Source organism: Aquarana catesbeiana, linkage group LG03, assembly GCF_042186555.1.
Source record: "Aquarana catesbeiana isolate 2022-GZ linkage group LG03, ASM4218655v1, whole genome shotgun sequence".
Lineage (NCBI taxonomy): Eukaryota > Metazoa > Chordata > Amphibia > Anura > Ranidae > Aquarana > Aquarana catesbeiana.
In genome coordinates, this window is record NC_133326.1 from 128,228,460 (window position 1) to 128,241,361 (window position 12,902).

The 12,902-nt window shown below is 40.8% G+C and overlaps 1 protein-coding gene across 2 annotated transcripts in view; it reads left to right on the top strand.

Moving 5' to 3' along the window:
- Window positions 1-1,367: 1,367 nt before the first annotated feature.
- NRG4 (neuregulin 4) overlaps window positions 1,368-12,902 on the top strand; it is a 45,591-nt gene continuing 34,056 nt past the window's right edge. The window contains exon 1 of one of the 2 annotated variants that reach the window (XM_073619211.1): window positions 1,368-1,856. The gene's annotated coding sequence lies outside the window, so the exon portion shown is untranslated. The remainder of the gene's footprint in view (window positions 1,857-12,902) is intronic. The other variant, XM_073619212.1, reaches the window with a different exon arrangement.

The following is a 12,902-nucleotide window of genomic DNA, read 5'->3' on the forward strand; positions in this document are numbered from 1 at the left end:
CAGACTACTTGGTCCTCAGGGCTAGGGCGATTCAAAATTTGGATCTTCTGGCCTCCAGATGCAACAATAAATGGGACAATTGTTGCCAGGTCCACAGATTATCAGGCCTTTACAGTGTATACCCTGGTGACTCTATAGGATCAATTTCACCTGATCTATGCTTTTCTGCCTCTCCAGTTTCTTTTTCATCTGCTCCACAGGATAGAGATGTAGGGTGTTCTAGTGATTGTTATCTCATCGGACTGGCCCAGGATTCAGGATGATGTGGTACGCGAACATACTCACACTCCTGGCAGATTCTCTGTAGGCTCTTCTGGATTGCCTGGACATTCTGTCCCTAGGGCCCATCCCCCATCCTGCTTCTCAGTCACTGGCTTGAATGGCATTGCTGTCCTGAGAAGCAGGCCTTTTGGATTTGGTTATCTCTATTTCCTTGAAGCTTAGCAAGTAAACCTCTCTAAAAATCTACCATCATTTCTGGGAAGCCTTTTTTTCGTGGTGACTTGTCCTTCTTCCTTTCTCCTCTAGACCAGCATCTGATAACAACAAAGGGACCGTTGCCCTCCCATTCCTTACTCAAGTCATTTGTATAGGGTGTTGCGCACATCTCTACCCCCTACATTCCCTTCTGACTTCATGGGATTTTATGCTTTCAGCCCTTCAGAGATTGCCTTTCTAACCTTTTAGGGATATTCCCTTATCTGACTTTACTTGCAAGGTGGCCTTTCATGTTGCTATCACCTCTCTGTGGAATGCCTATGAGTTAAAATCTCCCTGTACAGAGGCTTTCTTAGTTTTACACAAAGACAAGGTTGTCTTGAGGCTTACTGTAAAGCCTCTTTTGTCCCTAAGGTGTTTTCCTCCTTCAACATCAACCAAGTCCGTTTCCAAAACATCCCAGGGAAATTTCTCTCCACTGTCTTGACATGGTATGTGCTGTGAGAGTCTACCTCTCAGCTACAGGCTCTTTTCGGCAATTAGATTCCCTCTTTTGACATCTTGATAGGCAGTGGCAGGATGATGTAATTTCTGTGCATATACACAACTGTTTGTTCATCCTGGCACCAAGGCGCGCCTAGAAGGTACACTGAGCTGCACATATGCAGCTTAGTGTACATTCTAAAGAAGATGGCAAACAGGCAGGTAAGTTTGTTTTATTGTAGAAGAGACATGGCATGTCTCTTCTAAAATAAAGAGTCTGCTTGCTCAGAATTTTTGCTGTTTATCTTTAGTTCTGCAAAGGAAAAAGACCAATCAGAATTCATCTTTCAGCAGATTAGAGTAATTTTAGTGTTGTATTTGTTCATGTGGCTGAATAGGCAATGCATGGTTTTCATTGCTATCTGTCTTACTAAATAAAACATAAAAAATGTACTAAATGACCGTGGCTGTGGTATTTATAATTGTCTTATGATCCTCTAGTTAGAAAGTAAAATATGGTTTGTCGAATAATCTATACCAGTTAAAAAAAAAATTCTTATAGCAGCCCCAGAGAATATTGTGCGCCTTTTCTAATAATATCGCATATGAAATTATGCAATCAGCAAAATTCCAGTGATGCAACACAGCTTGAGGGAAGCATAAGTGAGGATATAAAAAGCAGTGAAAATGTGCCAGGACAAAGAGGAAAGAGAGCACAATGCAGTAATAGTAAACTGAACACACAAACAAAAAAATATTTAAGAAGAGATAGTGGAAACGGTGAACAGGGAGAGACTCAGCCCAGGGGAGGAGCAGCTGTTTCTGGCTGCAGAAGCTCTATATCCAATCTAGGATTGCATGGGTTGGCACAGACATTGCACTGAGCAGTGACAGGCGAGAAGCTCTACTATATTTCCCGTACATGCGAGAATACTGTAAGTAACTAAACACACCAGCTGTATGTGCCAGTACTATATGCCTGAGGTTGGCAGTGTAATCCACGTGGATGAGATAAATATGGAAATGCTTAACAGTATTTCTTTTTTGAGAGGGCCTGTATATAACTACAAACTATGCTGTCTTTTTACATTGCTTGTGTGCTATTTTATAATATAGTCTTTAAATTATTGTGCTGTTTATACTGATTTAGAACACATGTATTTGTATCTAACATTTTACTACTGGATATTTGTATTATAGATTAGAAATCCTGTGTTTATCATTTTGTTCCTTTTGTTCCTGGAATCTGGTAGAACACAACTTTACTAGTTCATTTATAAAATGTAGAAAGTGTAAGTATGTATGACTGTACATGCTGCTGATATCTAAGTATCCTAACATGTACAAGTATACAGGTTTAGGAGTTCGGACTGCACTCGGCATGATTTTTCTGGATAAATGACCCCAAAGTGTTGAAGCCAAAGACAGCCAGGCAACTAGCATTTTTAGATAAAGGTCAGTAGTGGCATTCGATATATGTCTGCAACCACCTGCAGAGAAAAATGTGCTACCACTCACAAGATGTTTGTGAGTACCATTAATCCTAATGGCACCCCCACGCAGTGGAAATGCACGGTGTGTTTTCCCTGCGGCTGCGTTTTCTGAAAAGGTGCAGGCACCTTTTCCCTGTGTTTTCTGTTGATACAGCAGCCTATTCAGATTAATGGGTTTTTGTGCGCAAGGAAATGCAGCTGCAGTCAAACCGCATATATGCGAACCAAGCCTTCAAGTCAGTTCACTAAAATATATGAGTTATTAGAACACCTCTGCATATTGTATCCTTTAAATTCAGTACACAAAGATAAATGCCATCAATCTTTAATTTTCCAAAGGAAACATTTATATCTGTTCCCTATCTTTTCAAAAATCATTATTTTAGCTCAAGTTTTATGTTATCACCATCTTAGACACCTCATTTTAATTTCCTCCCTATTAGTACTACCCTGAAGCTGGTGTTATTTTAAAGTCCTATTCTACCCTGTACAAAGAGTGTACATCAGGTAGGCATATTTGTTTTTACAAAAAACTATCTAATTTAGCCCCTTTCAGCCAGGGTGCCCAGGCACCCTGGGGTGCCTTGAGGTTATTTCAGGGGTGCCTTGGCAAAATGCCTAAAAATTGGCCAAAAATTGTATACAAGCCGGCATGTGGATGAAGGCTGCCTTTTAGTTACACTAATGCCGCGTACACACGGTCAGAATTTCCGATAACAAATGTTCGATGTGAGCTTGTTGTCAGAAATTCCGATCGTGTGTACGTGGCATTAGTCACAGGTTTTCATAGTGCACCATTACAACCTTCTAGCTGCTGGCGTCCTAACGACCATAAGTTGATAAGGAGGATGTCAGTTGCCTGCATAGCATCCTTGTTTGGCCATCCCTTGCAACTCTCCATCAGCGATAGGGTCATATTAGCTGAGTGATGAGGAAACATTGGAATACTATTCAGTACCAGTTTGAAAATGTGTATTTGCTTTGGTAGAATAAATCACCTTTAACTTTGGGTGTTCTACTTGGACATGTGGATGTTGCTACATTATTAGAATTACATCTTTTACATTTAGAATGTGGTGCCTGGAGACTGTCCATCATTTTTAAAGGCTGCTTTGAGATTGTCCATAATTTTTAAAGGGTGACTTGACTCAAAAAAGGTTGAGAAACACTGATCTGTTGGGATCTCCGTCACACCTTAGATGCTTCTTTCCATGTGTGCCAGCATATCTTCAGGGAAGGGTTCCTTCCTTGGGCCTAAATTTGGAGACAGAGAACTATACTGCACCAAATTATTTTTTTTTGCATAGGAGTCTCCAAAGCATTGTATTCATGTTCAGCGGATCATGGGTGCAATGCCAGACTCTTCCCCCTGCTCTATTTCTGTACAAAGGTACAGGCTTTCAGTTACTGAGCTGGAAGAAGTATCATTAGACTATGAGTGCAGTAATCACTGCACTTGTGTTCCAACGAGAACTACAATCCATCTGCCGCAGTGGCAGGAGGGACTTGTGGTTCATTAACTTAAAAATCTCAGTGAATGAATGATGCTGTGCAGGCAAAGCCGTGGCAATTTTCAAAATAGACGGCTGCTGCAGGGAAGGAGAACCCCTGCAGGCTGTTACAGGGGGTGTTTTGGGGGTGGGGGTCCATTTAAACCATGATACATCTTACAAACTAAATACGGGTGTGACATGTAACATGGTGCAAAAGGTGAAGTTAGCCTTTAAGTTTAGCATCCTCCCTCTCAGGTTTCTATTGGACAGTAAGGCTATCCATCACAGTTATGGTTCACTAGAAGCAGCAGGAAATGAAGGGTCAACCTTAAACACTTTCAATAAGTGATGAAACTGGCTTCTTATTGCAGCAATAGATGTGGGGCAGCAACCAGAACTGTCAGTGTGCCTACTAGTACTAACTACTCGGGCCAGGTGAGGTGTGCGGTGGCCGGGCTTTTATTTAAATTTCTACAGTGTGCTTTAGATCTGGACAAACCTCTGCCAAGCCTGCACCCTCACTAGTCAGCAGCATTGAACATCCTGTACCTTGTCAGTCTGTGTGGAGGCCCCCAAGCATTGATCATGGGCCATATTTATGAGATGGATTTCCTTTACACTAAAATCATTACATAATTCTCTTGCACCAATATAAGGGTAACAGGGAATTTCTGTGAGACATCTGGCACGCAGGCATGCGCATAGTATTTATCATAGAATGGTAACCAGATGTGCTCATGTGCACAAGCTTGCGCATGCACGTGGGAATGCATCCATGGTTACTGCTGATGCCAGATTTACAGGATGCCCCTTTTCATGCTCATTGCTGTTCTTACTCACCTGACCCTGGATTCTGCTTGCTCTTCTGCCCACCAGTTTCTGACCTCTGCTTTACGCTTGACTACGTTTCTGCCTATGCTTCTGTACCTTATTACCCCCTCTCTGCTGACCCTGTGACCACGCTTCGGCTTCCGATTTGGCTATATGTTGCTTCTAGTGCCTACTCTAGCTGTCATCTACATCAGCTCCAATGGTCGCAGCACTTTACTGTCGTAAGCTTGCTGGGAACTCTTACAATCCACAAGTCCAGAACCTCCGGTGCATGCAGAGTACCCATTTAACCTTGACTGGTCCATCCTGCATGGCTTCTGTTTCTGATCCAGTGTCCTGTCAGACCATCCGGGCTCGCATCTCTTACTGCAAGTTCTACTATCAACACTTGCCGGCACTCATGTTCCTCGTGTTCCTCCTGTCCCTCGGCACCATCTGTTCCACTTTCATTGGGGCCTGGGCTGGAGATACATAAGAGGGCAACCTCATCATTTCAATCTCCTACCAGGTAGGTGACAAAGGGCTTACAATGGGAAGGCAAAAGCAATTTGATTCTTCTTAGAATGAGTTTAGAAGCAGGTCAAAAGCATCTGAAGTGATCTAAAATTCAAGCTGAAAACAGTGCCTTGAAAAAGTATTCATACCACTTGAAATTTTCCACATTTTGTCATGTTACAACCAAAAACGTAAATGTATTTTATTGGGATTTTATGTGATAGACCAACACAAAGCGGCACATAATTGTGAAGTGGAAGGAAAATGATAAATGGTTTTCAAATTTTTCTACAAATAAATATCTGAAAAGTGTGGCGTGCGTTTGTATTCAGCCCCCCTGAGTCAATACTTTGTAGAAACACCTTTCACTGCAATTATAGCTACAAGTCTTTTTGGGGATGTCTCTACCAGCTTTGCACATCTAGAGAGTGACATTTTTGCCCATTCTTCTTTGCAAAATAGCTCAAGCTCTGTCCGATTAAATAGATTGTCTGTGAACAGCAATTTTCACGTCTTGCCACAGATTCTCAATTGGATTTAAGTCTGGACTTTGACTAGGCCATTCTAACACATGAATAGGCTTTGATCTAAACCATTCCATTGTAGCTCTGGCTGTATGTTTAGGGTCATTGTCAGGTTCTCTTCTAAGATTGCCCTGTATTTGGCTGCATCGTTCTTCCCATCAACTCTGACCAGCTTCCCTGCCCTGCTGAAGAAAAGCATCCCCACAACATGATGCTGCCACCTCCATGTTTCACAGTGAGGTTGATATGTTAAGGGTGATGTGCAGTGTTACTTTTCCGCCACACATAGCGATTTGCTTTTAGGCCAAAAAGTTCAATTTTGGTCTCATCTGACCAGAGCTCCTTCTTCCACATGTTTTTTGTGCCCCCCACATGGCTTCTCACAAACTGCAAACTGGACTTCTTATGGCTTTCTTCCAACAATGGCTTTCTTCATACTACTCTTCCATAAAGACCAGATTTGTGGAGTGCACAACTAATAGTTATCCTGTGGACAGATTCTCCAACCTGATATGTGGATCTCTGCAGCTCCTCCAGAGTTACCATGGGCCTATTGGCTGCTTCTCTGATTAATGCTCTTCTTGCCCGGCCTGTCAGTTTTGGTATGATGGATTGAACAGTGCTCCATTAGATGTTCAAAGCTTGGGATATTTTTTTATAACCTAACCCTGCTTTAAACTTCTCCACAACTTTATCCCTGACCTGTCTGGTGTGTTCCTTGGATCTTCATGATGCTGTTTGTTCACTAATGTTCTCTAACAAACCTTGTAGGGCTTCACAGAACAGCTGAATTGATACGGAGATTAAATTAAACAGAGTTGGACTCTATTTACTAATTAGGTGACTTCTGAAGGCAATTGGTTCCACTAGATTTTAGTTAGGGGGGTATCAGAGTAAAGGGGGCTGAATACAAATGCACGACACACTTTTCAGATATTTATTTGTAAAAAGTTTTGAAAACCATTTATCATTTTCCTTCACCTTCACAATTATGTGCCACTTTGTGTTGGTCTATCACATAAAATCCCAATTAAATACATTTACATTTTTGGTTGTAACATGACAAAATGTGGAAAATTTCAAGGGAGGGGTATGAATACTTTTTCAAGGCACTGTATACCTTAAAGAATACTGCATATGTCAGGGGCATAACTACAAATCATGGGGCCCCATAGCAAAATGTTCCCTACTGGCATTGATCGTAACATAAAGTATGTTTATAAAAGCTATACAAGTTTTTAATAAGACAGTTAAGAAAGCAGTAATTACTTGCTAGCTGCAATATCCTGTACCATAAAAATGTGTTGGTGGCCCCACGCTTACGGAAATAAATGAAAAGAACTGTTGCCTCTACCTGTACAACCACCTAAATGGAATATAAATATAATGGAAAAAAAGGGAAGGTAGGTGTGGAGCTGTTCTGGGGTGCAATATTACATGACCCTATGTGACACTCTCTATGTCCTGCTGTTTATATAAAAATGTAATTAAGAGGCATGTGCTTGGTGCAAATCCAAAACTGTGCAGGTGCTGACAATGCACTTAACAAGAAAAAATAAATATAATGACAAGTGCTCTATATATATATATTCATACACCAAAATATATATATATGTACTGTAATCAAAAACAATCCATAATGCATAATTTACTGAGAATACATAAAAACCTCTATTTAAGTGACTGGTGCTCTTAAAATCCTGCCTCAGTGATGCTCATATGCATCAATTTCATACAAAGAGATATATATAACTATTGTAAAAATAGTCCATATGTCATTCCAAAGAAACCTTTTAAAAATGAAGAATAAAAATATAAAATGAAAAAATGAAAAAAGTGAAAATGTGACAGGTGCTCTTCAAATTTGTGCTCCTTATGGATCCTCTATAGGAAATACACTCACCCCACGCAGGGGTATCTCGCTTTCACAGTATCTGCCACTGTGTAGCAATCATGAGACTTTGTTTCCGCTGCATCAGCTGAATGTTTCCATGCTTGCGGTATAAGGTATGTATTCTTTAAATCTCCCTCCGTATCTCCCACCAACTGCAATCAACATGTGGCCTGGAGCTGACTTTTTTTGGTCAGCTCCAGGCCACATGTTGATTGTTGGTGCAATTTATAGAGCACTTGTCAATTTATTTTTTTCTTGTTAAAGTGGATGTAAACCCAATGTCATCCTTTCTAAACTACTACCATAGGGGTTATCTATAAGGATATACATGCCTCCTGCATGTATCTTTACCTGTCAAATGTCTCCCCTCTGTCTGTTATGAGACCCAAAAAACTGCAGATTCTGTGGGTGGGTCTGTTGTCTGGAGCTCGGTGGGTGGAGTCGTGATGTCAGTAGACTCCCCGCCCACCTCTACACTCCTTGTCAATATGCATTTTCTCCTGTGTATTTCTTACACTGAACTTCTGCTATGATCTCTAACATCCAGTGAAAAGACAGGAAAGTAACCACATGACTTCAGCATGCCAAATCATGCTGAGGTGTGAAACAGCCAATCCTTGCAGAGTCGCTGAAGAAAGGAGTGGGGGAGGGAATTAAAAAATACTGCCTGTGTCTTAGGCTAGGGCACGAGATGTAAATCACCTGTCACTCACAGCAAGAGGGAGGATTTGACAAAGTTTTTCTCAGTTTGTCAAGATTTATCTCATTGAACAATAAAAGAGGATTGCTCAGAGATGGATTAACTCTGTGTGGCAAGACTGGGCTCAAATGATAGGAAATCTTATACTCTATAGTATGATATAAAAAAAAAAAAATGGGGTTTACATCCACTTTAAGTGCATTGTCAGCACCTGCACAGTTTTGGATTTGCACTAAGCACATGACACTTTTAATGTAATTTTTATATAAATCACATAGGGGCATGTAATATTGCACCCCAGAACAGCGCCACACCTACCTTCCCTTATTTTCCAATATCCCGTACTAGCCAAACAGATTTTATTACAGTGTAATCAAATTGGTGATAGGTAAAATGTGATTGGCTGCTGTGCATTGCTGCAGGTTGTGGCAAGAGTTGTGGATAGGGAACTGTACCTGCAGAGTGAGTCTTCCCAGGACCACCATGGGAGGAGGTAGGCTCCGTGTGTGCACCATAGGAGTGAGGAGAAAGGGAAATCCATGGGTGCTGGCTGCTTAGTTCCTCTTTGAAATGCTGATAGTGTGCTTGGTGCCCAGGGACTGAAACTGTGTACATCATTGCTGTGGAAGAGGGGAGGGAAAGCTTGAAACTGGTGTTCATAAAGGCTGAGAGTCCTCATAGCTGGGTGGACCAAAGAGGAGGTGCAGGGGAGATCAGCACCAGTGGAGCTGGAACTAACAAACTACGAAAGATAAGAAATGTATGCTCTATATTTACCATCTGCATGTCATTTACTACAGTTCACATGACACCTTCTCTCCTTGATCTGTGCTGATTTTATATGCATGTCTCTTATGTTAATGGCTTTAAGGATCTGCTGAAACTTTGCTGACATTGAGGTCTATATTATAATCCTTGTGAATACTATTGATTTTCAAGTGTCAGTTACAGCACTCCCTATCTAGTTCTCTGAAAAACTGTGTAGAAGATTTGTGATTGTTCTGAGGGTGGATGAATTGCTCCAGTATTAACATTCCCAGGTTAATCCACATGTAAATCATACCGTACATATAACACCCTGCCACCTAAATCTATAATTAATTTGCATTGATTTTAAATGAACAACTCCTATTTCTTTAGCTTTAGAGATTTGCTGAGACTTTGATGTCATCATTGAAGGCTATATTTGAATTATTGTGAATATACTGTTCTCAATTTTCAAGCATCATCCATACTCTAGTTTGGACATTCTGCAGAAGATTTGTGATTGCTTACAGGGTGGATGAGTTACTGCAGTAATTACTGCTTGCATGTTAACCTGCATTTTATTGATATGCCTCATAAGCCTATATACCGCCCTCCCTCCTAAGCCTACAATTGATTTATCCTAAAAACTCCCCGCAAGGGTCATTTAGTTGTGGGTGGCTAATACCCAGAGTCTACTGGCCAAAAAAGAAACTTTACTGAAAGCAGGAAAGTCATTACAATGCTCTACAGTAAGTATGTAAAATTACAAGAGGGGAGAGAAGGAGGATGGCAGGGGGGAAAAAGACGAGAGGGAAAGGGAAAGGGGGATGTAGGAGAAGAAAGGGGGGGGGGAGGGGGGGGAGTGGGGAGGGTGGGAGGAAAAGAAGGACAGGGGAGAGGGGGAAAGAGAAAGGAAACGGGGAAGGGGAAGAGGGGAAGGTAAGGATGGGGTAAGGGGGAGGGAGAGGGGGTGCATGTGCCGTGCGGTGCCCTTCAGTGACATCAGACGCCAATTCTATGGCAAAAACGCTCAAAAACGTCATTCACCAACGTTTTTTAGCGTTTTTGATCCATTGAAAAAAAAAAATTTGAAAAAAAAAAAAAACGCTCAAAAACGCTAACGCGGAAAAACGCTAAAAAACGCTCAAAAACGCTAAAAAACGCTATTGCAAAAACGCTGAAAAAAGCTGAAAAAAGTTAAAAAAAATCACTGCAAAGATACTGGCGTTTTCATAACGTTTTTTTAACAGCCTGTGTGCATGAGGGCTAAAACATCCCCTGATGAGCCCAGAGTGGCGAAACATGTCGGGACAATCACTCTAACACTACTACCGAGTGATTATATTTTATCATCTGTTTTAAATTTAAGATGTATCTTTGAACATGTGCGCATAATTTATATTGAAACCTTTAATTATGTTTTGTATGTAACAATAAAAATCTTGTAATTTTACATACTTACTCTAGAGCATTGTAATGACTTTCCTTCTTTGTTGGCACCCGTAAAAATCCCGCCAAATAATTTTCCTTGTTTACATTTACATACAGGGATGTTGTTGCCTTTTGTTTGTCATTGTCACCCACCCATATTACCACTTTACTGAAAGCACTGGCAGCAATTTTGTCTGATTTTATTGGAGCTAATCTCCTGTATATAGCCCAAGAAAGAAACATTGATATAAAAAAAAGTTTTGATCAGACATAATAGATTGAACTTGCCAATAAAGAAAAAAAAATGAAAAAAAAAAAAAAACCTGAGGGAATCCCCACAAAAAGGGTTCAAAGTATGCCTTTATGGATAGGAAACAATTGATGAGCTAGAATTATATGGAGAAAAGCCATATGCAACCAACTTAAAAACTATTTATGGAAAGTGTAGAAAAAGAGATGGAAACGATACAAGAAAGTTGGCAGTCATTTCTGAGAATAAAGTTAAGGGCAGAAAAACAAATCTCTGCTCTAGAAGACCAAATTGTCCAGTATGAAAGTGTTTAAATCAATAAAAGGGATATCACTCTTAAATACAACACTGTAGTGATAAAACATACATAAAAAATTAATATATATATATATATATATATACAGTATCTCACAAAATTGTAAATATTTTATTATATCTTTTCATGTGACAACACTGAAGAAATGACACTTTGCTACAATGTAAAGTAGTGAGTGTACAGCTTGTATAACAGTGTAAATTTGCTGTCCCCTCAAAATAACTCAACACACAGCCATTAATGTCTAAACCGCTGGAAACAAAAGTGAGTACACCCCTAAGTGAAAATGTCCAAACTGGGCCCAAAGTGTCAATATTTTGTATGGCCGCCATTATTTCCCAGCACTGCCTTAACCCTCCTGGGCATGGAGTTCACCAGGGCTTCACAGGTTGCCACTGGAGTCCTCTTCCACTCCTCTATGATGACATCACGGAGCTGGTGGATGTTAGAGACATTGTGCTCCTCCACCTTCTGTTTGAGGATGCCCCACAGATGCTCAATAGGGTTTAGGTCTGGAGACATGCTTGGCCAGTCCATCACCTTTACCCTCAGCTTCTTTAGCAAGGCGGTGGTCATCTTGGAGGTGTGTTTGGGGTCGTTATCATGTTGAAATACTGCCCTGCGGCCCAGTCTGCACAGGGAAGGGATCATGTTCTGCTTCAGTATGTCACAGTACATGTTGGCATTCATGGTTCCCTCAATGAACTATAGCTCCCCAGTCCTGGCAGCACTCATGCAGCCCCAGACCATGACACTCCCACACCAGGCAAGACACACTGTGCGGTGTGTGGTCTGAGCACTGACAGGGTGAACCCCTACCTCTTCAACCTCTGCAGCAATGCTGGCAGCACTCATATGTCTATTTCCCAAAGACAACCTCTGGATATGATGCTGAGCACGTGCACTCAACTGCTTTAATCGACCATGCCAAGGCCTGTTCTGAGTGGAACCAGTCTTGTTAAACCGCTGTATGGTCTTGGGCACCATGCTGCAGTCTTGGCAATCTTCTTATAGCCCAGGTCATCTTTATGTAGAGCAACAATTCTTTTTTTTAAATGTTCAGAGAGTTCTTTGCCATGAGGTGCCATGTTGAACTTCCAGTGACCAGTATGAGAGAGTGAGAAAGATAACACCAAATTTAACACACCTGCTCCCCATTCACACCTGAGACCTTGTAACACTAACGAGTCACATGACACCGGGGAGGGAAAATGGCTAATTGGGCCCAATTTGGACATTTTCACTTAGGGGTGTACTCACTTTTGTTGCCAGCGGTTTAGGCATTAATGGCTGTGCTGAGTTATTTTGAGGGGACAGTAAATTTACACTGTTATACAAGCTGTACACTCACTACTTTACATTGCAGCAAAGTGTAATTTCTTCAGTCTTGTCACATGAAAAGATATATTAAAATATTTACAAAAATGTGAGGGGTGTACTCACTTTTGTGAGATACTGTGTGTATATATATATATATCTATATATATAGATATATATCTATATATATATAGATATCTATACTGTATATATGCAATGTTAATGAACCTAAGTCTCTGCAATCAAACCTGAGAGTCACTCTTTCACAAATGAACTATCACCAGTACAAAACATTTCCAATCCATCCAAAACGAATAGACAACTAATATTCAAAGCGCTTCTTCATGCAACACCTCAATATCTTTGTGTAATCTCAAAATCCTGTGTCCTTCCACCTCTTTGATAGACAGACACTCACCAGGTTAAATTGTCTCTCTTTTTACAAAGATTGGTTGATAAAACTCTTAGCTGCAGTAATCCAATCAGACTA